Genomic DNA, 27165 nt, shown 5'->3' with positions numbered 1-27165 from the left:
TCTTCTTACACAGAACATGTAACTTCTCTTTTACAAAGATTCAATACAGTGGTACTACTAACACTACTATTAACATTTTTAGGTACTTAGTATGGACCAGGTATATTATATTATACATAATTTAGCAACCTAGTGAGTTAATTACCATTATTATTCCCATTTTTCAGACAAATAAACTGAAGCTCAGAGCTTTGGAGTAACTAGTGCCAAGACCCAAAGCAAGTAAATAGTGGAGCAGAAATTTAAACCCAGGGAGCCTTGATCCAGAGCTCATGCCCTTAAGGTATATGGCCCTGCAGTGTCATATTATTGGAAAGATTGGGGTCTGGAATCAAGCTGCTGGGGCTCAAATGTTAGCTAAAGTTTTCATCCTGTAACCTAGACAATTTACTTAACCCCCTGGAACTTTGTTTCCTTGAACATAAAATCAGCTTAAAAATAAACATAAAATCAGATTAAAATAATACTAAAAATATCATAAGTTGTATAATGATTAAATAAAATAACAAATTTAAAGTGCTTGGGAGAGTCCTTGACATAAAATTAGCATTCACTAAACATTAGCTTTCTCTCTGTCTCTCTGTCTCTCTCTGTCTCTCTGTCTCTGTCTCTGTCTCTCTCTCTCTCTCTCACACACACACACACACACACACACTGTTTGTCTTTTAGCTTTTAAGTATGACCATGAGTAGGTGTCTCCATTAGGGCACTTTTATAATCCCTTGTAACCTTGAGATGATATGACAGTACGTTTCCTATGTTTTTAGATATCATTGCCTTTTCTTTTTAATGGCATCTATTTCATTTTCTTTTCTTTTTCATATTTCAGCTCTCTTGAGATAGTGTTTATCCAAAGCTGTGGAATTTACTCCTCTTTTTGTTTTTTGTTTTGTTTATATTTTGAAATCTATTTTTACCACTATTCTTGACATTTTTACTTTTTATCATAAAATGTTTTCGTGTAACTAGGCTTATATTCTCAAATAAATTTTAAACTCCTCTAGTTGGGACCGTTTCACTGAGAAATATTCTGGTTCCGGACTCACAGTTGCCACTCACAAGATATTCATTAAAATTGGTGATTTGATGAAAAATGACTGTTGTTTCTTTTCTAGAACAGAGTCTCACATTTTACAGCTCTTAGAGAGAAAGTGAAAGTATATACTTATAGAAAACACCATAATCACAGCTAAATAATTTTTAGTTATTCATAAAAGGAATATTGTAATTTTTGTTTTTCTTTAAGTTTGAAAAAAGAAATTAAAAAATTTTGAAAAAAGAAATTTAAAAACGTTGAAGATGGTTAAATCATTGGCTTTTGTTTGAATGGTTCCATTGAAAATCACGTTGAAAACGCAATTACTCCATATCCATGAAAATAATTTCCTATGAGTTACCTTGCTAAATGCTAGTATAAAATACATAGAGAGTCCTGTGACATCTAACGTGTTAACTAAGAAATAATTGTAAATTTATGACTTCTGCCTTTTTGAGTTAATTAGATGGCAAATCACTTTCTAATCAGTGATTCTGAGCCTATAATAGCTACATGATTAAATTAAAACTTCAATTGGTACACCAATTTTAATTTAAAAAAATTTTTTAAATATTTATTTAGTTTTGAGAGAGATGCAGAACATGAGCAGGGAAGGGCAGAGAGAGAGGGAGACACAGAATCCGAAGCAGGCTCCAGGCTCTGAGCTGTCAGCACAGAGTTTGAAGCAGGGCTCGAACTCACAAATAGGAGATCATGACCTGAGCTGAAGCCTGACACTTAACTGACAGAGCCACCCAGGCACCCGCACACCAATTTTAATTTAAATTAACATGTCTGATGGGAGCCACCTGTGATAATCTTTTTTTGACATGACTGCCTTCCTCCATGTGGATGTTAGTCTATTACAAATTGAAGTATTTGTCTCTTTGTCTTTCAAGTGTTTCACTTAGTCAGTGACATGAAAAATACCCTTGCAGCTTGAAATAGAATTTTCAGTACCACATGATTTAGTAGTAAAAAGTTATGCAGAAAAAAAAAAAGAATGACTTTTGGGTTCATCAACTTTTGACTCAGGATTTTAAAAATTATGTTTGCTATCTCTAGACCATTGAACGAAAATGCAATATAATAGAGGCATTTTTCATTATATGAAAAATATAATGTTCCTGAATAACTTATTAGCTTCATGTTATATCTTGTATCTATCCTGTTAATTATTTTCTTGTAATGAGTCTCCTCCATAATTATAATTATAGTACTGTGAGTTTTGCTTAAAGGGCAATAAAACATCATTTCTTCTTTCTTCTTTCCACCATTTGTCTTTTAAGAACTATTCTAAATCATTCTCTTTTTCAGCTTCTCATTTTCACTTTTGGACCGTTGCTCCATATTAAAGGTTTAAATTTTCCTTTAATTTACTTAATTTCAGATAATAAATCTTAACCTTTTAATAAAATCATAGCCATTTTTTAAAGTTTATTTATTTATTTTAGGAGAGAGAGAGAGAGACAGAGAGAGAGTGTGAGCAGGGGAGGGGCAAAGAGAGAGAGAGAGAGAGAGAGAGAGAGAATCCCAAGCAGGCTCTGTGTTGTAAGCATGGAGCCTGATGTGGGGCTCGATCTCAAGAACTGTGAGATCATGACCTGAGCCAAAATCAAGAGTCCGTTTCTTAACTGACTGAGCCAACCAGGCACCTCAACAGCCATTTATTTTTAAAAGCAAGAAATCAAAGCATATTTAGAAGTGTAAAAGTAAAGCTTTATTTGAAAATGTGTTCAATAATCTAATTCCCCTTTAATATACAAAAAGAAAACTAATACATTAGATAGAAGTATATTATAATTTATTTTTAAAATCAGCATCTGAGCTTTAATGAAGTATAAAAAGTTTAACTGTGTATGAAAACTTGTGAAGCCATTTTCTTTTTTCTGAGTTTATAAATGGTTTAGGGAAGTCAGTCTATTAGATAGTGTGGTCATAAGTTCTAAGGTTTAATTGACCCACTGCATGCTACCTCTTCTGCTAAAATGCAATGAAGAAGTCTTGGGATTTAATGATGGAAGAAATGATGTATATGAAATGTAAATACTGAAATAAAACCATCAGCAAAATAAAAAGGCAGCCTTCTAAATAGGGGAAATATTTGCAAAACATATATCTGATAAGAGGTTAATATCCAAAATATTTAAAGAACTCATACAACTCAACAATAAAAAAAATCCAATTTAAAAATGTGCAGAGGATCTGAATAGACATTTTTGCGAAGAGGAGATACAGATGGCCAATGGGTACATGAAAAGATGCTCAACAACACTAATCATTAGGGAAATGAAAATCAAAACCAAAATGAGATACTACCTCACATCTGTTAGAATGGCTAGAATAAAAAAGACAAGAAATAACAAGGTTTGGAGAGGATGTAGAAAAAAGTAACCCTTGTGTACCATCAGTGGGAATGTAAATTGGTATAGCCACTATGAAAAATGGTATAGAGGTTCCTCAAAAAATTAAAAATAGAACTACTATGCAATCTAACAATTCCATTTCTGGGTATTTATTCTAAGAAAAAGAAGATACTAACTTGAAAAGATGTATATACCCCCATGTTCATTACAACATTATTTACAATAGCCAAGACATGGAAACAGGTGTCTATCAATGGATGGATGGATAAAAAAATGTGATCTACCTACCTACCTACCTACCTACCTATCTCCATATATTGGAAAATCAGGTATCTATTAAAAAAGAATGAAATCTTGGCACTTGCAACAACATAGATAGACCTTGAAGGCATTATGCTAAGTAAAATAAGTCAAAGAAATACCGTATAATCTTACTTATATGTAGAGCCTTAAAAAATAACAAACAAACAAACAAACAAACAAACAAAAAACAACAACCCCATGGACACACAGGGGTGTGTGTGGAGGAATGGGCAAAATGGCTAAAGAGAACCAAAGGTGCAAGTTTCTATAAAATAAGTAAGTCATGGTGATGTAATGTACAACATGGCAACTATAGTTAATACTACTGTGTTGCATATAGGAGAGTTGCTAAGAGAGCAAATTTTAAAAGTTCTCATAACAAGGAAAACATCTGTAACTATATACAGTGATGGATGTTAACTAGATTTATTATGGTGATCATTTTGCAATGTATACAAATATCAAATTATTATATTACACACCTAAAACTATTTTAATGTTGTGTGTCAATTATAGCTCAATCAAAAAAGACTACAAAATATTCTGAGAAATTTCAAGAACAAGTCACACTTTAATGTTACAAAATTACCTTTATCTTTCATACTGAAAAGCAACATTGCCTTCCTGTTTGGGTGCATCCAGGTCTTTGCTTACACCCTAAAAAATGTTTTCCCTCTTTTCCTCCTGCCCCCAGTTCTCCCCCTTTTGCTGCCAATTTTCTTTGCAGTTTGGTAGGGAACCGATACTTGAAGAAGAAACAATAATGTCTTTTGACTTTCTTTCAGGAAGGCATTTCTCACTCCATGCTCAACAAGAACACTAGCTAGACAGGGCAATCTAAACACAGACTGCCTCTTTATATGAGACTTCTCCATTTCTTTTTTTCAGACCAAGCTCTATTCAAAAGGCACTTTGAAATGATGAGCATAGCAGTTGGCCAAAAGAAGTATAGTTCTTATGTCATGAATATCCACTCAACCACTTCACTCTACCATAGTGTCACTGAAAAAAGGAAAATGGCTATTTTTGTACCTCCTATGGAGAATGAATCCTGGGAAAATAGCAGCATCTGACTAGCCACTCTTCAGTGCTTAGACAGCACTCAATCATGCTGTTTTTAGAGTTCAGACAAGCTTCCAAAACGCAACAATGCACACCTTGAACAATCTTTTTGAGAATGGCAGGACCTCAGGAAGGCAGAGAAGCAGGGATCTCAAAGAAGAGTCTCCCTGTGGAAAAGAATGGCATGATTTATCTTCACTTACACACCTTTTTCCTTTTATGTGAAAGCTGCTGAAGGGGAATGTGGTCTTATTTCCAGACATTTATCCATGCTAACTCTCTTATTCAACATCTTATTCCCATATCCATATCCAGTCAATCTTCTCTTTCAATGATTCTGTCAGCTTGCTCTACATCCTTTCCCAACATTGTTATAGGTCAAGCATCAGTACCCTTTTTGAACTTTATAATTCCCAATCATCTGGATGGTTTCCTAGCAATAGCTAGGATTTGTTTGATCCCTCTCCCTCAGCTCTTATCTCTGACTGCTAAATTGTCTGTTCTTTCACTAGGACCCTATGCAATGAGGATCACACTTGCTTGGTCTGTTTATTTTCCCCCCAATAACATCAATAATAATTTAGGCTGAAAAGAAGCAAAATGGCTTGCCACTTTTAGATTCAGCCCCTTTGATTCTGTACATGAACAGACCTACAACATTATTTTGAGAAATCTTGCTGTCGAGAGATTTAGTTTGACTGCTATTTATCATGTTCCTCTTTTTTCTATTGTTTACCTATGCCATGGACATTTGGAGATGGAAATGGGAATGATCTGACATAGTTTCACTTGAACTTAGGAAGTGAAAATCACTCAAAATCCTACTGTGTTGCAGAGTAACAGCAAACTGTCTGAAGGAGTATCAGAGAAGGGTAGGGATTCCTGGACACTGAAGAAGGCATTTAAACTTAAGAGGAATAAAAATCATGTTCTGTACCCTCCTACTCTGTGAGAAGCCCTCCGAAGCCTGCAGGTGGCTTAGGGATACAATAGGTTGTTCAGAAACTTTCCTACTGTTGTCGTTACTCCATGAGCATGGGCCAGGGCAGGGATTTCCATTTTCAATCCAGCCTCACAAAGACAGAATAAACATGTCATGTTAACAGCACAAATAGTTGTTTCGTTGGTTGAAGGATTTGTGGATTACCTTGAGTTTATCAACCTGAGTTTCTATATAATAGAAACATAAAAGCTAATTTGATATTGTTTTTGTTTAATTTTCATATTCAAATAAAGCTCAAATTGAAATAATATTTGATAGAGAGTATAAGTAAGGTAAATTACACTTTTACTTGTAAGGTAAATTCACTTATTATATGGAAGGCCCTGGTGTGTGTGTGTGTGTGTGTGTGTGTGTGTGTGTGTGTTTTCAGGATATAAAAAAGAAAGGCAATATCATGTATTGGTTGCTCTAAGAGGCAGACTTTATGTTTGTGTGAAAGCAAACTGAAGGAAATTATGAAATTCCTTTCCCAGGAGATCTTTAACAGTATCATGGGTTGCATCTGCTGGGATCTGACAAATTCTGCCTGCAGGCAGGGTAATGGATTTTGAAGACATTTCATGGAATTTTATACCCCCAAGAGAATGTGAAATTGAGTTCAGAAGTTGAGAGGCACAGGATTCAAAAAGTCTATTCCCTTCAAGTAATTTAGTTTTCTGACCTTGGATTTCAGTTTCTTCATCTGTAAAGTTATTAGTGTTAGAATAGATCAGTGATTCTTAACATTTTTTGTTGTATAATACAATCATGTGGCAGGGAGGGGGGTCATGGATTTTCTGAAGCCTGTTCATTAACTCTCTGGGATCCATGGGCCTTATGTTAAATACTAGAATTAATGATTTCTAGGGTAGCATACAGTTTGATTCCTATGTTTTGAGAGTATTAAACAAATGGAGGCATCTGTAACCTAGGAAAGAGACTATCTCATGTGGAAGACAGAGTGTGCAACACAACAGGAAAGACATAGGGATGCTTCCATGTGGTGGGTGTATCACCAGCTTGAAGGCACTTTGCTCATAGGAAAACCCTGAGAACAGACACATGGAGTCAGAAAGAGTTAAGCAATACATGTAGATGCAAGTCATGGAGAAACTATTTCAGGTAGAGGCAAGGAAGAATAGGGAAGTGAACAGTCAAAAATTCAGAAATACTGTAAGAAACGTCAGGCACTTTTTCTTTCTTTCTTTTTTTTTTTTTTTTTTACTTAAGGGAAACTGTATTTAGTTTTCTCTTTAAAACAATCTGGTCTAAAAACGAGTTGAAGTTAAGAGAGAAGAGCACGAATCTTCTAACAAAGTCAGACATAGACTGGAAGGCAGAATGGGCACTGGTCAGGAACTTCCAGGTCCGATCTTGTCCATCTTGGAAACGAGGTCATAGCAGATTCTGGTCAGTTCATTGTTTAAGTCTTCTGCTCAGTGGCCTTCTCCAGCAAGGAGATGTGCACCTACCTGCTTCTTCCTTAGGCTCGTCTGGAAGGCCACTTAACCCTTACTCCGTATGTGGTTGATCTTCCCATCTATCGGCTTGCATTTCTTTTCTGCATGGGCCTTCGGTGCTTGCTATCTTTGGCCTTCCTTTCCAACTGTTACTATGCAATCAACGTGCTTCTTCAGCGATCCTTCATTGGTTAGGAAGCATTCATTAGTAGCCTTTGATCAACTTTTTTAGTGGCTCAGCTTTGAGAGGTCAGAGAAAATGGAAAAATCTTCCATGGAGTTCAGGTCTGTTGCAAATTGGTCTTTTTCTTTCCGAACCTTCTGGATCTCGGCTTTGGCAGGTTGCTTCTGTCTCTGGGCCTCCTTCCTCGCCCCGTACACGATCCTCTCAAACCCATCCACGATCTTTCCCATCTGCAGGCGCTTTATGCAGAGCTCATCGTGCTCTTCAGCACCAGGCTCTCCTTTTGTGTCACTTCCCGGCTGGGTCCTGGTTCCTGGGGTGTACGGCAGCACGTCCACGATGGGCGGCAAGGGCAGCGGCACAGAAATCCACCGGTGGTCTCAGAAAACCAGCTTCCTCCCCACCAGCCTCAGGCGGACTTCCCAGGAAGGTGCAGCCCGAAACTCGTGCACTGTTCGTCTCAGGGGAGCACACGCGAGTCTCTGAGGGCTGCCCTTTGGGAGCAGGTGAACTTGAGGGAAGCGGGCTGTTTCTGCAGGGCCGACTTTCCAAACAGGAAATCCTAAACCGCTCCACCCCGGCGGTGTACCTAGAACCTCAGCTTGTCCCGGAAGTACTCACGCCCTCGGATCCCAGGCGGCCGCGGGCAGGCTGAGCGGAAGCGGCGCGGAGGCTGGAGACCAGCCGGTGGGCCCCCTGATCCGCCTGTGGGTGGGAGCCCAAGGGCGCGAAGAAGCCGCGGTTCCCTCCTCGCCCATCGCCCCTTCGGCCCCTGCGGGGGCTGTACCCCAGGCGTGCCATCCGCCGAGGCTGAAAGCACCTGCCTGCTTGGAGGTGAGTTGTTTGTGGCTGCCCAGTACCTAGGAGCTGAGCGAAGGCCGGGCCGGCAGGCTATGGGGGCCTTACGGGAACCGGCCTCCCTGCCCCCTGCCATAGCCGAGGCTGGAAGACCCTGGGGAGAGGGAATGGGACCCTCGCCCGCCTTCTGGAGTGGGTTGGGGCTTTCCTTCTCATCTGAGGTCTCCTTGACGGAGGTTTGAGGCCGGGTCTCTTCCCCAGTTTCCTTGTGCTGGCGGCTTCGTCCCAGTCAAATCCTAGCCTGATGGGCCACTCCTCACAGAGTTGACCATTGAAGAGGTCACTGGCCTCTTTCTTCTGGGGACTTAGGGACAAGGCCTGTCCAGCCTTCTCAGGGCTGGTCGGGTGGTGGATTTAGGTCGAGAAGTGTCCTCTTGGTAGGCTGGGGCTTTGCTGGACAGGTCAACAAGGGGTACTTCTCTGTGTTTTCTTAAAGCAAGAAGCCATATTAAAGAAGAAAGAGAACACGTTTTTGAAGTTCCTTAAAGATTGGCAGAGCGGTGTAATTTAATTGCCTAGCAGTGAAGTACACTATTAATTTCAGCCTTGCAAGGACGTGATGTTGGGAAATACTTTTGGAAAAGATAATTCTGAATATACATGAAATGGATGAGGACAACATACTATGTAAAAATCTTCTTGGGGCACCTGGGTGGCTCAGTTGGTTAAGCCTCCTCTTGATTTCAGCTCAGGGTGTGTGCTCTCTCTCTCTCTCAAATAAATAAACATTTAAAAAAATCTCCTTTAATCATCAGGGGGAAAGTGAAATAATGCCATACTGAACAGTGATTATGCCTACAGGACTAGCAAAAGCTGATCTAAAAATATTATTGAAAATAATGGAAGAAATGTAGTGATGCATTAGAGAAAGTGAAAAGGTAAAAACCAACATAAACCTGATATGCCTGTAATTCAAAATTATGGGAGGAGCCTTGAAGATGATGAGGATGTTAGATTCAGGTGACCCACGTGTGACTTGGGAATCTGGCCTCAGCTTTTGAAGTGGTGACCTCTGGAGTATTGATGTGTTAATTGGGCATTCCACTAGTGCACTCTTGAAGCAAATGGCATAGAAGTGAGAAGCCTGAGATGATTCAACACAGAGTCAAGAAACTTTTATCTGCCAGAAACTGATACTATGGCTCTGACATAATTATTTAGAATTTATCTTAGTGTTTAAATATTTGCCCTGTAAAACAGATACTGTTTTTCTAGAAATGAAGATTGGTTCTTCAGTCAGTTATTACCTTCTTCTAAAGTCTTAGAAAAATAGGTAGACATACTCATAATGGGAATCCCTTCAATTTATACTATTTTGCAAAATAAAAATAAATAAGCTTTTTTTCTTCTAGTGAAAGCGTTAAGGTACATAAAATATTATTAGGAGAAACTTTACCAATCCTTAAAGCAAGAGAGTTTGTTTTCCATATTGATTTTTTTTTCACATCAATTATAAACTGGGGCAAATCCCGCCCTATGATATTAATATCTAGTTTCTGATATAAATTGGATATAACTTTGAGAGCAAGGACATTCTTCAGGCACTAGTAATTCTGCTTAAGCATGTGTTGAAAATATCCACATGTATATATATTATATATATATATAATATATATATATACACACACATAGTATATATAATAAAATAATAATATGTTTCTCAAAAACTTAATTCTCAATGTCTTGACAGCAGTCTTCAGAGCCTTCTTGAAGGGAAAGTTTGGATAAATTACATGTGATAAATACACTCCCATGGGTATAGTTCCCTAAGTGTGTAGATTCTTTCTTCATACCATTCCAAGGAATTTTTGACATCTCTGGTTTTTTTGTAGTGCAGATCACTTCTGAGTCCAGGTTTCCATTAAAACCACCAGGCAAACAAGTTAGAACCACTTCCCTTTGCTTGAGCATGTGTACTGAATTCAGACACTCTGGTAAATGTACATGTGTATTGATAAACTCAGCTCAGTCAAAAATTATCTTTTTCCCTCTTTTGTATAGTTTCTTGATAATGTATTTCCATATGCATCTTTCAGATTTTTCTGTTTATAAAAATTATGTATATGATACATACTAATACAATGTAATAATATAATAAGGTAATGATATATAAAAGCATATACATACATAATTACAAAATCTGACAGTTTTAGAGGTGTAAGCCCATATACCCTCCTTTCTGAGTTGACTTTGTAATTGGCCCTCAGGGCATTCTGGATACTGTTAAAGGCCTAGATGAACTTGGGTGTTTCATATTGGCCAGAGATGCTTGGGCGTGTTAATGTATTAAATTTGGTACCAGATTTCAGCGGGGAGACCAGAATCCCCAAGTGTCAGAGGCTAAGTAATAGGGCAGAGACCTTAGTTACTGAGGTAAGGAGGGAAAGCTTATCTTAATAGGCACATGACTGGATGATAAGCCAAAGGTGTGATCTTGTGAGATATTTGGCAATGGTCACTTGATCACCGCATCCCTAAGTCCATGTCAATGAGTACCCTTTAAAATTCAAACTGATATGTGTAAACACAAATCTAGGTCTCTATTCCTTATTTCATGTCTTTCCTCAAATGTCACCCACTGTCTGAGACCGTCCCTGCTATCCTATTTCGTATGTACATACCCCTACCCAGAACTTTATATTCTCTAGACTACATGTTATATTAGTCTCTGTCTCCCTTAATATAATAGTTGCTCCTGGAAACAGGCAGTTGAATATCCCCGAGAATGGACTTAAAGCAGAACCAGCATTAGTGAGGCATTCTTCAAGGGCACACAGTAGGGGGACACTAAAAAACTCAGTAATCAAGATAGAAAATATTTTAATGCAGTAATCAGAAAAACATCCTTAATGTCAAACAATCCATGATGAATAAAATCAATATTTTAAATTAAGACAGCATTCATAACAATACTCTGCTGAGCCATATATTGGAAACTGAGGCAAGAGGAAAAATCAGTAACACTGATCTAGTAGTCTGGGATTTTCACAGTAAAGGGTGAATTGGCTGTACCTTATTCTCATATCACTAAGAAGCACAATGTTTTCATTATATCTTTAGATTTTGGAGGGGACATATACCTCATTTGGGTGAATATCTCTGATCCATTTACTGGATTGCTATCAAAGCTACCAACTTTCCGTCAAGCTCAGAGAAAGAGAAGTTTTCCTACCTGGTTCTGGCTGTTGATGCTCCTTATGTCTTGAGGAATTGTTACTAATGGGTTTGTGGCAAATTAAGATCTCCCGGGAGTTTGCCTCAAACCCTGATAAAAGAATAGCAATAGAGGCTCTGAAATTTTGCTCATTTTTTGTCAAATAATTATTCTCTCACTCTCTCTGAATTTTGGCAATGTTCATCTCCTACTTTAGTAACAGAAACTCTGTATACAGTCTCTTCCAGCCTTATGCACAATTAGGATGTGTGCACATGAATTAGGATCTGTCAGTCAGATACTCTGGCCCCAAACTTTGATTTAGGATCTAATGACTGAAAGAAGTAGGTGCCATGAAAAACTCATTTTGCTATGGGAAGAGGAAAATCTTTAGTTTCCAGGGCCAATAGTAGCTGAAGTTCTAAAGGCAATGCAAGGGTTTGTTTGGTGATAGCAATGATGGCTTCGCTAGATGGTTCTGTATTATGATGTCAATTCCAATTACATACATAGCCTCCAGACCTAGTTCTCTGGCCTTCCTAGAAATTGTGTGAGTTTGTTAGTCACAAAAAGCCTTGACTTATATACCTATGTCTGGATCCTCCCACCCCATGAGGAATAAATGTCAGTTTTAACCTTCTGTAAAGTCGTTTGGCCTATAAGACTGTAATATATTTATTCCCTTAAATACTGCCTGGAAACTTACTCATGCATTTCTTAACCTCTTTCTTACTATGCATGGTGAGTGACTTGCACATGTAGTATGAGTGACATAAGTATGTTGGTTGAATTAACAATATGGTTCTGACTCATGCCATTAAATGAATCATCTGTTTTAATATATCTCAGATCCTTAACTTATCACCCATTCAATACAAACAAAAAAAGAGTAGTGAGTATTTGAGCAAAGTTAGAATGGTAGTTAGAGCACTGAGTAGTAACCTGAGACAGGTGAGCATGTATAAAACAAAAGAAACTTACTTCCTTGCAGGAGCAGACCATATTTTCAATTGTGGTCTAGAATCCAGTGGACCTTTTGAAGCAATAACCAAGCCCTCCAGAGTTGGACTTCTCTGAGAAATTGACAGTTGTTCCACAGTTCCCTGTGGTTCACTAGGTATGAAGAAGCTTTGCAAGCACCTGGGATGAAATTGAGGTCATGAGTCCCTATTTAGCCACAGATGCCCTTTTCTTCTACCTACCTCTAGCAGATCCCTGTGGGCTTCCTCAGTGACCGAATCTGCCTGGCCTGGCATTCCAAGGATGGTGTGATTAAAAGGGATAGATGCCAAGAAGAATAAAGGATACCGCATGGGTGTTGAAGACAAAGGCAACTTCCTCAGTCTCATTTGAGTGAATCCGTGTGCCTTCTGCCTCAGCGGTATGTGAGTTTTGTAATGAGCGAGAAAGTTGTTTGGGGAATATCCTAAAAATCTTAGTCAAGACAGTATATTGATTTCTGTTTGCTCCTTTATGTTTAGCTATGGGTTTTAGTAGCAACAAAACTTCAGAGGTTGTAGAAACTGATTAGTTAAGTTGCTGCTCCAGTATGCCAAGGAAAATAAAAGCACACAGATCGTCAGTAGAGATGTTCATGGAGTTTATCATGTGTCTCTCCTTCAGCATTCTGTTTCTTTCCAGGGGATGAAACACTTGGTGCCATGTAACTAGGACCAGAGGAGAGTGTCTTTCTTTCCCCTCTGGGCAAGAAGAAACTAAAGTTCTGTTAATGCCGCAAACACTTCAGTAGGCTCTGAACTTTAGATAAGTAGGATCTATCCCCTAATGGGAAGGGCTTTTAGCCAGCAGTTTTAAGAGCAGAGTTATACACTGTGAGGATGATAACATAAGTGGTACATTCACAGGTGTGACAAACATGATAAAAGCATCTTTTCTGAAATTTGCCCCCAAAAATAATAGGCCTGAGGGTGGCTCTGGCCTGCTTCTGACAGAAAAAACTTTTCCTTTGCACATGCAAGTGGCCAGCTTTAATCAGCAGTGGTTTCTTTTGGTGATGTTTCTGCGATTGCCAACCCAAGCCACCTCTATCTCATCATTGACATCAGGTCAACAGTGTACAGGATAATCATTGGAATTCAAAACTGGCATCCGAGCTGGGAGATCTCCTTATGTATCCCCTTTTCTTTGCCAAAGCAATCAAATTAGTTCTGTTAACAGCTTGCCAAATCAGCCAGCCTAGTAAACTCTTCCCTCTTAGAAAGGAAATATAGACATTCATTTTGGTTCATATTGTTTTTCTCCCTTAGTGTGATCTTGGGAACCTTGCCAAGGGGTCTGATGGCTGTCGTCTGATGATGCCATGAGAAGTCTTTAATAAGCTGACATTTCCTGTTGCTAGGCTGCCATGTCTGAAAGCCAAACCAAATAGTGTTTGGACTCTCTGGATCCCAGACTCTGTTTTTGTCTCTTTCTCTTCCTTCTCCTGACTCAGTTCTCAGCTCTGCCCACCTTGTCTCTCCAGCCTGTGTAGATGTGCAGTACAAAGGTCAGATGGCAGGCAGTCCCTCCCAGCCAGACTGAACCTACTGAAAAACCCTTGAGAGCAGAGCTGCCTAGGCTGGGGCGCTGGCTTTGTTAGGAGGCAAGGAGGGAATGTTGGCTGAAAGTGTTTCCAGTGAGAGGGAGAAACCGTTTTCTGAGAAGGCAAATGGGAGCTTGTCAGTTGGGTTAGAGGAGGAGGCAATAAGCTTTTCTGTTTCAAAGCTCTTGTGACTGTTAGTTGAAACAGATGAGTAAAGAATAAAAATGCTGAAGCTAAGGAAGTAAAAATTGGGAGTAGGAAATTAGAAAGGAGCATTGCCAGCTCAACTGGTCTAAACTCTTATTTGCAGTGTCTCTTACTGTATTGCACAGTGACAGATTATATCCTGAGACCTAAAAATGAAAGTCCTATAGAAGAATTTCAGTTTGATTTTGTTTCTTAAGAGTATGGGTTAATTCACACTGGCAAGGCAGATTGATGATTGCTTACTTTTAGGGCGGCCAATGGGACATGTAGAGTTGGGCAGGCATGACCTGCACAGTTGTCTGTGGCATTCTAGTACTTGGGCACTTGAGGGTCAAGCTGGGTGGTATCTTATGTGATGCTGACATCCGGGAAAATGCTTTGCTCTGTGTGTGGTTGAGGGGTAGAATGAGGTGAAATGTGAAATACAGGGAGAATCTAGGGTCTGATTTCCTTCCAAGATTTGATGATAACACTTACAATGTAAACTCTTAGCCAAGGTATCATAACCCTAAACTGCAAGCAACTATTTATCATTTCCCTCAACACTTTTTACTAAAGTACCCCTAAAAAGCGGATATTTAGATTCTTCTAATTCCCTTGTTTTGTTTCCACTTTTATAGTGCTTTCTCAAGTGTCAGGAGGTACATTTATTTTTATTGCAGTGAGTAATTAGCATTTCTTTGAGGATAACTATTTTTCCAGAACTAATTGAATCTGATTCCTCCATCTGTGTGGCTTCATTGAGAAATCAGATTTTGCTCAATGCAGCAGCATCAACTGAGTTACTGAATAACTCAAATACTAATAAAGCTGGATAGTTTTCTCTAAATTTATAGTCTCATCTGCAGTGATTCTTTTTTTTTTTTTTTTTGGTAAGCATTTGTTTTGTTGCAGTAGCAAACCAAAATCCAAAATGCCTACAGGATCCAAGCAAGTAAGTTAGTGAAATAAGTTACACAAAAAAGACAATGAACATTCAACATTGGGGTTTGTAAACAGGAGGGACTAGATTTGATGATAGTTTAATTTAAGCTATATTGACTTTGAAGTGTCTGCGGGATGTGTATGAAACACAGATCTGGGTGACTGTTTTTTCTTCTTTCTGTTCCTCTTCATTTTCTATTTTTTAAATAATTAAATGTTCTCCTAAAATTCAGTTTTAAAATAAGGCAGCCAATCTAATAAATAAAACAAGTCACAGTCATTACAAACAAACATAGGAAAGAGGGCTTCAGTTAAAAGCAGTAAGCTACCACTAGGCACTAATCGGAGTAGCTAAGATGAAAATTGCAAAGATGAAAAAAGAGAACACGGAGCAATATGTATGTTTGTACACTGTTGGTGGGAATGTAGATTGGTAAAAACCACTTTACCAATCCATTGCATGGCAGAGTTCTCTAAGCTGAATGCATATATGCATGCCTTAGGACCTAGCAGTTCTACTCTAGATACACACACAAGAGAAATTCACAAAAATATGTATTAAAGACAGCTAAAATGTCCACCAACAATAGAATGGGTAAATAAATTGTGGAATATTATACAGCAATGAGAGTAAGAAAATTACTGTTATATTTCATATATCAATGAACCTCAAAAACATAAAAGTGAAAGAAATTCAGATGCAAAAAGAGTCTATCCTGTATGATTTTACTTATGTACATTTCAAAACCAGATAAAACGATTCTGTTGTGTTAGATCAGTAATTACTCTTCAAACATGGGTTGGGTAGTGATTAGAAGGGGGCTCAAGGGGACTTTCTAAGATACTGATAGCATTCTGTTTGTATCTCACTGCTTGTTAATGGGAATGTTTACCTTGTGAAAGTTCATTGAGCTTCATACTTTTAATTGTTATTCTATCTTTATTTCCTTCAGTGAAAAGCTGTAGGAAGTATCATTTAAAAGACAAATAAATGAATACAGGCATACATTTTAATAAAACAGAGAACTTCTTCAAGGAACCTAGTAAAAAACAGTGTCTTGCTTTTAGACTATATTTTCTTAGTATTTAATTCGATTTATGTTATGCAGTTTTGTCCTCACTGATTTATTTTCTTACGTGTATGTTACACCACAGGCCTTTCAAGAGCCTGGATGTGATCTTTTGTCTTTTTCACCATGCATTTTAGAATGGGAGAAGCACCTATTGAATAGCTGACAAATTACTTAAAGCATCTGCTCTCTCTATACCATATTACCTAGAAAGGGGGAATTTTATAACCCATTAACATTTTGGTACCCATCTAATATAATTATGAAATCTGCATTCACAAGGATCTTGTCACTGAGATGTTTTCACTGATATAAAAAGGTGAATTATTGTAAAAATAAAGAAATGTTTTAGCTTGGGTTACTTTTATCACAATATTGTATTAATATTACTGAACAAATGGGTGATATTACTGAACAAATTAGAATATATATCATGTCATTTTTGTCACTATTTTTTCCCTATGTATTAAAATAAGAAATGACATGTCAATAAATAATCAGTGTGGTATGTATCAAGAAATGAAGAATGTGGATCATTAAAGTCATTGTGTATAGAACACACTTAAGAAGTAACTACTCTGAACTGGAGCTGATCAATTTGAAATTAATACATGTGCAATTCTAAGTATAAAAATGGAAAAAAAATAAAGAAAAACGACTTGCATCTAAGTTGGAGAGGAAGAAATCCTATGCAATTGTACCCTTCTTAGGGAAAGAGTGAATTTCTGGGAGTTGTCAATGAAAACCTTACTATGAAAAGATATTTTTCTTATTAAATAAGAATATATTTATCCCTGTTCCTAACAATAAACTTTAAAAATATGTGAGGAGAACTTAGCCTGAAAATTACTGTATAAAGCATAAAAAGTCAGATATAAGTACTGAGAAATTTTGAAGACTTTAGCAACAGATAGGGAACAAATCCTACTTGTTGCGTAAATCATGTTTTATTTGTAGAACTTTGTGAAACGTTCATAACAAAATCTGAGACTCACCTGGTTCCAGTTTCAAATAAGCCTGAAACTCAGGGAGGTTCAACAAAAGTTTTGCCAAGGTTCATGAACTTTCATCAAATGCGTGTGTGTGTGTGTGTGTGTGTGTGTGTGTGTGTGTGTTTTGGAAGTTGGACCAGTTGATAATTTTCACCACGTTTAGACTAGATTTCCTTAAAAAATGAAAACTTTCAGATTAACGTCAAAGGAAACTAAAATTAAAATGCAAACAATCTTATTCTTACTTTGTATCAACATGATGCAAGGTTTTTCTCAATTTTTTTAAGTTGCTTAGTTAATTTTGGCAGGGCAAAAAATTCCTTAGTTTGCTCTTCTATTTTTTCTGCATACAAAACTCACAAGAGTTAATATTACCTGTGATCCCACTTTCTATGAAAAACCACTAGAAGTGAACATAAGTACATTTGTCCAGTAATAATGATACTAATATTTATTACTCAGTTACTGTTTTAAATGCCTTACAAGTATTATATACTTTAATTCCTATTGCAGTTCCCTAAAGAGACAGAGAAAAGACAGAGAAAAGATTTAGAGAGAGGTTAAATAATTTATCCAATGTCATGCCACTAATGAGTTGCAGAACAAAAAATTTAACCCAGAGGAAATAATTACAGAAATGGAACTCTTAACTGCTATACTATCATGATGATTACTGTTAGCTACCTACCCCAAATCTATTTTCCTCCTTTTTTTTTTTTTTAAAGATGTCCGCAGCAATGATGGCTGAGCATAAAAACAGAAAGACCCTGAGCCTTTGATTACTTTGTTGATCCCTACTACTAGTTCTTCCTACTTATAGACTTCTTATTAATTGAGAAAAATAAATGCCTTTACTTATTTGAGTTTTGTATTTATTTCTACAGGGGATAATGCTACTGCTTTTCACACTGACCTATCATAATTTTAGGTGTAAAGAAGATAATCATTCAATATCCAACACAAAAGGATCTAAAGGAACTGCTTGCTGAATCAGGCAGAGTTGTACTCTTCATGCACAGTCTTTCTGAGAAAGCAGAGAGCTTATTTTACGTAGGGGCTTGGAAAGCTTGGTGTTCAAGGATTGATGGACTTTCAGAAGCAAGAGTAGAATTTAGGGACTGGTTTATTATTACTATTACTATTATTATTATTATTATTATTATTAGTTACAAAACTGATTATTTGAACAAGACTATCGCTCACTACTTGACTTGTATAAATATATGCACTTCAGTGAGGCTGCTGCTAATTCTGACTTCAGAAACAGCTGCTTGTCACTGATTGGCTGGCTTTTAGAGGCTTGGTAACAGAACGAGTGTTTTATTTATTTCATGGAGTATTTGAGAACTTGGTTCTGGTGGTCACTTGTTGCTATGGAAAAGGGCAATCAGCCCTTTCCTAAGAGGATGTGATTGTTCCGCAATGAGATTGGTACGAATAGGAGGAATCCCACTTAGAAATTACAGTCATCCAGGGGTTAGTAGACTAGATTTTGAGTATCTTTATTCTTATATTTCGAACTCATGATAAAGGTTAAGGGGCATCCGTATTGTTTGGTTTGGTTTTTAGAATGGAACATGCTTATTCTCATTTTATCCTGATATAAACGATCTTGTTATGTAAATAGAAAACTGAAGTGCAGGGACCCTGGGGAGAAAAGATGTTCAAAAATTTTTGTAAAAAATTGAGTTTCAACCAACTGAATTACTTTTATTTCAAAAAAAAATCTCAGATATTTCTTAACCCCCTAATCTATTTTTTCAAATCTTCAAAAGAATGAAATTTTTGTTAATTACTTTAAGGCTAGAATAAATAGGAACTGTGATATGTAATCTAAATGGAATTTGGAGATATTTAAGATGATTCAAAAGACAAAATAAGTAACTCATCAAAATTTAGCTCTGATATTCAGTTGTTTATAAAGTAGGCATGCATACGTATTTTCACTTAAATCTGTCAACATATGTGCAATAAATATGTAATCTGCCTTTTTAGAATAACTAAATTTCGTGTACAAAATTAGCTTAGAAGAAATAATTTTCCACAATAGACTATAGTATAACATTTCAGTTTATGGCATATTTTGTCCCTGGAGGTTACTTTGATATGTATATTTGCTTTCAGAAAAAAGAATTTTGAATTGAGTAAAAGAATTTTGTTTGAATTTTCAATAAAAGCAAACACTTTATATAACGTACTCATTTTCCCAGAGTACTAAAGGAAGTAAAAACTTGGGTAAAAAACTTAAGAGGTATATATTCTCTAATAAAATAATACTTCTACATTTACAATCTTTTGAAATATTAAATTGATTCTGAGTTAAACATTAGTAGTTTCATACAACACATTACTTTGAGTCTTCACTACGATATCCCACACTATTTCTGAAGTTAAGTTGACTTAATGAGTAGCTCAGGCAATATGAAGCCATCTACCTATTTTGGTCCTTTGAAAGGGATATGTATTTCTAGGTCAGATGTTCCATTTCAACTAACTTTTCTTCTATTTCAGATTGTAGAGAAAGATAATTGTTCATTATTCTCATGACCTGCGAGAATGACTAAAATACAACATGGAGAAAATCATAGTACTAGTCCATCACTGGACTCTTCCTGAATAAATCTTTGAATAAGTCTGAATAAATCCTGAATAAATCTTTGAATTGATGGAAATTTGTATGAAGAGAAACTTGAGCTATTAACACACATAATTTGTTAATTGAAGGCACAAATTATTTCTTGAAATGCTCTCGTATTTATGATAAAGAGGCCCTAGGCTTGAGTACTATCTGCATGATACATGAAATTTGTCATAATTACAGAAATATTTAATAAGTACTTAATAATTTTGTTCAAATTCAGTTTTCTAATTAAGGTGCAAGCAAACACCTGAGATAACACATACATGAGTATCTGTATACACGTTTTCTACATGAAAAAAAATTACAAGTTAGAAAAAAAAGATATACTGTTTTGATTCAGACTCACTCCCCTCTTTTGGGCAGTGTTCATCAACAGGAGGTATATAAAGACATATGTGCCATTTTAAAATCCTATCCTGTTGTCATTGACCTTTCAATTCCACATTACTGATGGGAATATTCAAGAATACTATATGCAAAGTTGAATGAACTTAAATTTTATTTTTCAGAAAAATTAATGGATATTTAAAGATGATTCAAAATCAAGCTAAGGACAAGTGTTCACAATCTTAGAACAGCAGACTCTTGTGACTGCCTTCAGATTTGAGTTTTGAAGCTTGAACATTATGTTAATAGTTGTGTTGTTGGAACTTTTTCTATGGCCATGAAAATTTAGGATAGAAAGCATATTAAATGGTTAATAAGCCATCCCTCAGTGGAGCAACTACAGAAATTCACAGCTGCCTGGACATGAGTTCAATAAGGTTTATAATAAGAAAATTATAGTTATTTACTCAGGAAATGAAACTAGCCAAGTGGCAGGATAGATCTCTAAAACAGATGCATCATTTTAGTCTGCTATTTATTGCATGCATATTCCCATTTATCATGGTTTCCTAGCTGCTTTGTAGTTCAACCCTGACACTGTAAATCAACAGAAAAGATGAGACATAATGATAAATCAAAGTGAAGAACAATTACTTAAATAAGTGGAAAACACGCCTGGTATTGTGGTTACAATAACAAGAAAGTAGTATAGCTTCTGATTGTGACAAGAGTATAACCAATAGCATTTTCAAAATTATAATACTATTTTGTTATTTGGCATAACTACATGGAAGGATAATTAATGTATGGAAACTATCAATTGCATTGTGCCTATTAGTGAGAAGCCTTTTTAAATGAAACTCCTTAATCTTTGAAGTTATTTCTCATTCATTCACTTAAATAATTCCTGGTTTTGGTAGAGAATTAATTTTTTTTACTGGTCAGTCCTATCACAGTATCTTGGGTTTCATTTGGAATCCTACACTTGGGTAGAACACTCATCAAAACGAAAAACATTCTGTTCTTGATATTGATCCAATTGCTTAGCTTCAACCCTAGAGGATTTGTATTAAATATGACACTGTTGTGCACCATGAAATTTCTCTTGGTTTAAACGACACTTGAAGCATATTCTGTTTGTAATATACCAAAGGTAAACAGTGGTCAGTCACATGTTCTTGAAGACTGCAGGTCTGTCAGTTTTCAATTTGATCATAGTTCGTATCTGTACTTGCTTTGTTTTTACACAAAAGAAGTGTTCTGAGAATACTGCTGGCTTCGTAAAGCTACAGGATGTACTATGTGGCTTATATCTCAAATATGTTGCATCATTAATATTCATCAAAACTAGGAAAAAGTAGTTTTAAATCCTATTATAAAATGTGTTCCCTTTAGGTCCTGAATTTTATAACACTTGGTTTGAGACCAAGCCACACTGTTGTTTTGACCTGTCGTGAGTATCCAGCACATGTTGTCCTTCCAGGATTTTCCATGTTATTTGACAGCCTTTTTTTATACTTTGTTTGAAAAGTATAAGCTTTGCAATAATACATGTGAAATGAAATCAGTGCAAATACCATCTATATAAACTTTACAAATTCAGTTTATGCAAAAGGCTGAAATGTCAACAAGGTGTTGGTCAGAAGGTTACAACACTTTCCTGCTATAATAATAATAATTATTATTTTATCTCTCTTAGCAACAGATTATGGCTTGTATAAGCTAAGTAATTCTTTAGGAGGCTGACATTGAGATTATTTAATGCATAATAGGGCTTGTTCTTGTTAAACTATAAGGAATTAATCCCACTAGATTTCACAAATAGCACCTGTTCAAGCTTGCTAGAGTTGTCTGTCTACATGAATGCATGAAGCAAACATTGGCAGAACCAAAAGACTGAATTATCAAAAACTTGAATGTTTGCTCTAAAATAAACCTGCTTTCCTTTTGCCTCTGAGTATTTGTTTAGAAATTAACCCTGAATTATCCAATTTCAAATAGCTAAGTAATTACAACATGATTTTAAAACTGTGAGACATACAATAAGTAGTACTAAGTGCTGTAATAAGAATTTCCTAAAATATCTGTTAAGAGTGACTCAGAGTCTTCTAGAGTAACCATGATACAGTAACAAGTGCGTCAGGTATAGATGCACTTGTAATAAATCTTAGTCAAATTGTTATAAGGAATTTTACAGGTTTAGTAAGAAGCTTTTTTCAGTCCATGTGGTAGATTGAGCTTTCTTTGATGCAAAGTCTCTCAGGTCTCTTCTTATAAGGGCACTAATCCCATCGTGATGGCTCCGGCCTTATAACGTCATCTAATTCTAATTACTTCCCCATGCGCCATTTCTAAATACCATCGCAATGGGCATTAGATTTTCTACATAAGACCTTGGGGGTGTGGAGACGCAAACATTCAGTTCATAATAATGCGTGTGTGTATATATTTGATGGGAATATAAGGATTAGCTATAACAATTTATCAAGGAGAATAGGCTTTCAAAAATGCTAATCTTCAGGGTGTTTAATAAGAGTCTTGATGTTAGACCATTTTTCTTATTTTTTTCATATTTCTTATTATATAAGTGGCATTATTTTTCTTTGAAGTAAATATTGTTCCTTTTTCCCCTAAATCTTTGCACAAATACTTATAGTGGTATTTGTTAGTAGTATTTTCAGGGCAAATGATCTAGTTCCTGTAATACTAGGATCAAAGATTTCTCTCTAAAAAGTATTATTTTTCTGTAGTTTATTCCTTGTTTCCTTTCTAGACTCAGAAAAAAATTCATGTGTTGTTATTCAAGAATGGCTAATATCTTCATTTTCATTTTATTTAATTCTTCTTATGAAAGAGGTTAGAAAAGGTGTTGAACCTTTGCTAGACACTCTGTAAAGTCTGCACTGTCTTTGGCATGAAGTGTAATTAGCATGTGACAAGATATTGGGACTGGGCACTTCTAAAAAAAATTTTTTTTTAAATGTTTATTCATTTTTGAGAGACAGAGACAGAGTACAAGCGGGGGAGGGTCAGAGAGAGAGGGAGACACAGAATCTGAAGCAGGCTCTGAGCTGTCAGCATAGAGCCTGATGCAGGGTTTGAACCCACAGACCACGAGAGCATGACCTGAGCTGAAGTCGGCCGCTTAACCGACTGAGCCACCCAGGCATCCCTGGGACTGAGCACTTATAATAGGTTGAACTGCTTTCTGGTGATTTAGTGAACCATATGGTAAATAGTTTCATGTTATGTGAGAGGGAAAGTTTGCAATGATTTTAGTGTTAAACATAAAGATGATTTGTTAATGTGTGGTATAAAAAAAATCTGGTGTCTAAATATATTATGGCAACTAAAAATTTGAAGAAAAAAAACTATTATGACAAGTCTGTTAATAAATGAAATTTCTTAAAAGTATGGAAATATAAAGTTATTATCATAGAAACAGCTTCCTTGGCTTATTCTATATAAACATTGATGATTAGTTATTAGGTTCAGTTTTTTTGTATCTATAATTTATCTAATTCCATATATTTAAGCTTTGGCATATATTTTAGGATATTATCAACTTGGGCATGAGAGAAATTGTGGGTTCCTGAAAAAGAAAACAAAATAAAATGTACAAGAACTAGCCTCACCATGAAAGCACATCCTTGGAATATATTCCTCATAAGTAAGTAGTATCAATCAGGAAACACTGTGGGATATGCTATCTCCATCCCACTTATGCTACCCAAGAGCACTATAATATATCTAGGAGAAGAATAATTTAGGTAAGATGTTACTAATTTAAAAGAAAAAGTAATGGATATATAATTCATACATCATAAAATTCAGTGTGTTAAAGTATATATTTCAGAGATTTTTAGTATATTCACAAACTTGTACAAACATTGCTATTACCTATTTCCAGAACATTTCCTCTCCCATAAATGGAACTCCATACATACTAGCAGTCATTCCTCATACCTCCTTCTTCAAAACCCCTGGTACCCACTAATCTACTTTGTGTGTCTATGGATTTGCTTACTCTGGACATTTCCTATGAATAGAATAATACAAAATGTGTCCTTTTTTGTCTGATTTCTTTCATTTAGCATGTTTTCAGAGTTCACTTATGCTTTACCATGTATCAGTACTTCATTCCTTTTTATGGCTGAATAGTATTTATTGTGCAGATATACCACATTTTGCTTATCCATTTCATTAGTTGATGGCCATTTGGATTGTTTCCATTTGAGGAAACATGAATAATGCTGCTGTGAACATTTATGTACAAGTTTTTGTCTGGCCCTATGCTTTCAATTGGCTCAGATATATGCCTAGAATTGGAATTACTGGGTCGTAAAGTAACATGTTAAGCTTTTTGAGGAGACTCAAACTGTTTTCAAGTGACTACACTAATATGATGACATCACTGATGAGGCAAATTAAAGAATTCCAGAATGTTATACCTCCACAAAAGCACCTAATAAGCTAGCATAAATGTTCATAATCAACTTTTTTAAAACTCTGGAAACTTCTCAAAAAATTATCATAACCAGGGGAAACTTAATGAAGAAAGAAGTTGCTACATTGCAGTAAGAGAGTGCTCTGGCGTTTTAAGTTCCTGCTCATTGCCCCCACTCCTAGATCAGTAGTGCTGTGAAGATGGCAGCCTGAAATGCTGGTGCAGGTTTCTAGGGCCCAAGGGAGCAATATGGACCTTATTCTCAAATAATCGTGGCTGTGGGTTTCAACCTGTTTGGCAGGTCCTTTGAAGGACCAATGCAAGGGCTTGCCATTGTTTCGCCTGATTTGGAATATTCCCAGGGATAGGGTAGCCTCCTGGGTGGTGTTTGCAGAAAGTACTCAAAATCAAAAGTACTGGCCACAGCAGCCTGGGGCAGGGGTTTATAGTCAAGACAAACAATGGACAGATCAAAAAGGCTAGAAAGCCAGAGGTTGGGAAAGAAGATAGGTGGAGGAATAAGAGCTTTTAAAAGTTCCTGTATGTATCAGATTATCAAAGAGGCCCCATACATGCCCAGAGCTCGACACATGCTCAGAAAAGGCCGAAGAGAACCATAAGCTGTTATCTTTGGCTCATCTTCAAGCTTCACACAAGCACAAGTGAAGGTCAAGGCAGAGTTGTAAATAGTCTGGTTAATTGAAGGAGTGCCCCCAAACAGAGACAATGTGTAAAAACAGAGGAAGTCTTTTCCCTTTTTCTTCTCTGTCTCTCTTTTTTAAAATTTATTTTCATTTTTTTTTTTTTTTAATTTTTGCTCCAAGGGTTTAAGGGAATTCTGTTAAAACACTAGCTGACCACAAAGCTGGCAGAACACCGATTTCAGTGGTCACACATAACAAAGAATATAGACTTTACAAAACAGTTTAGAAAAGTCACTAAATAATAAATAACCCATGACAAACAGCAACAACCCTGGGGAGTGAGAATAATCTGATTTCCAGAGCTGTTACATTATAATATTCAGAATGTCCAGTTTTCAAGACAACAACAAAAAAAATTGGAAGACATGCAAAGAAAAAAAAAATGTGGCCTATTCCCAGGGGGCGGGGGGGCGGGGAGACATTAGTAGAAAGTGTCCCTGGAATATCCTGGGCATTGGACTTACTAGATAAAAATTTTAAGTCACTATTTTAAATATGCTCAAAGAGCTAAATGAAGCAGCAGACACAGAATGAAAGGAAACCGGGAGAATAATGTCTTACAAAATACAAAATGTTAATAAAGAGGTAGAAAATTTTTTTAAAACAAAGCCAAATAAACATTTGGGGCCTAAATGTATAATAACTAAAATGAAAGGTTCACTAGAGGATTTCAGCAGATTTGAGCAGAAAAAAGAAAGAATCAGTGAAATTGAAGGTAGATCAATTTAAGTTATCCAGTCTGAGAAGCCAAAAGAGAGGAGAGTGAAGAAAAATGAGCAGAATCTAAGAGATCTAAGGGACACCATCAAATGGACCAACATGGGCATATGAGAGTCCCAGTGTTGGAGGCGAGAAAGGAGCAGAGAGAATGTTTGAAAAAATAATGGTCAAAACATTTCCTGATTTGATGAAACATGTACATCTACACATACAAGAAGCTCAAAGAACTCCAAGCGGGATAAATTTAAAGAGATCCACACAAAGACATGTTATATAGTCAAATTATCAAAACCCAAAATGACCGCATCATTTTACCTTCCCACCAGTGATTTATGAGTGTTCTCATTTTTGTACATTTTCGTTGAGAGTTGTTAATTGTCCCTGTCTTCTATTCTAGCACAATACTGAATGTAGAGTGATATCTCATTTTTAAAATGGCATTCCTCAATTGACATTGAGCATTTTTCATGTGCTTATTAAGATAGCTTCTCAATCTGCTAGTTGAAACGACCTATCAGCCTTTGATCAAGCTGATGTGAGATGATTCAAGTCACATTTGATAGGACAGATTCATTTAGACCAAGTACAGTCAAGGATAATTCTCACTTCTATCCTGCTGGCAAAAGTGGACCTAAGAAATTCTGTTTTTATGTGAGTACCAAACAAACAAATCTGTGAAGAGAACCTATGAAGAAATTCTATAGAAGAAAGGAAACATCATCCAAAGATCCAAGGGAAAGCATATTTCTGGGGGGAAAAAGATTTACTACAAAATCAGTGTAACATTTTGGAAGCATTTTCTTTTCTTTTCTTTTCTTTTTTTTAAATGTTTATTTATTTTTGAAAGAGCGAGTGAGACAGAGTGGGAGTGGGGGAGGGCCAGAGAGAGGGAGACACAGAATTGGAAGCAGGCTCCAGGCTCTGAGCTGTCAGCACAGAGCCCGACATGGGGCTCGAACTCATGGACAGTGAGATCATGACCTGAGCTGAAGTCGGACGCCCAACAGACTGAGCCACCCAGGCACCCCTTGGAAGCATTTTCAATATGATATGAGAGGGCCTGGACTCTGTAAAGTAAGAATCAAAGACTATAATTTGAGAACCAGTTGAAAATGTGGAGAGAATGAAGATGATCTCTATTTGAATAATAAAAAGGCTGAAGTGGCGCGATGGGAAATTGGCAAGG

General features: G+C 36.5%; 2 long non-coding RNA genes across 3 annotated transcripts in view; one reads left to right on the top strand and one right to left on the bottom strand.

The window, feature by feature from the left end:
• The window catches only part of LOC122217882, a 62533-nt gene extending 50678 nt beyond the window's left edge, over positions 1 to 11855 (bottom strand). For both annotated transcript variants that reach the window (XR_006201726.1, XR_006201727.1), the window contains exon 1: positions 11424 to 11855. This is a non-coding gene — a long non-coding RNA (uncharacterized LOC122217882). The remainder of the gene's footprint in view (positions 1 to 11423) is intronic.
• Positions 8050 to 19794, top strand: LOC122217879. The gene is made up of 3 exons (XR_006201724.1): positions 8050 to 8227; positions 12397 to 12786; positions 19652 to 19794. It is a non-coding gene; the product is annotated as an uncharacterized LOC122217879 (long non-coding RNA).
• Positions 19795 to 27165: the final 7371 nt, after the last annotated feature.

The sequence above is a fragment of the Panthera leo genome, chromosome B1 (assembly GCF_018350215.1).
Source record: "Panthera leo isolate Ple1 chromosome B1, P.leo_Ple1_pat1.1, whole genome shotgun sequence".
NCBI lineage: Eukaryota > Metazoa > Chordata > Mammalia > Carnivora > Felidae > Panthera > Panthera leo.
This window is presented reverse-complemented; position numbering and strand designations above follow the sequence as displayed.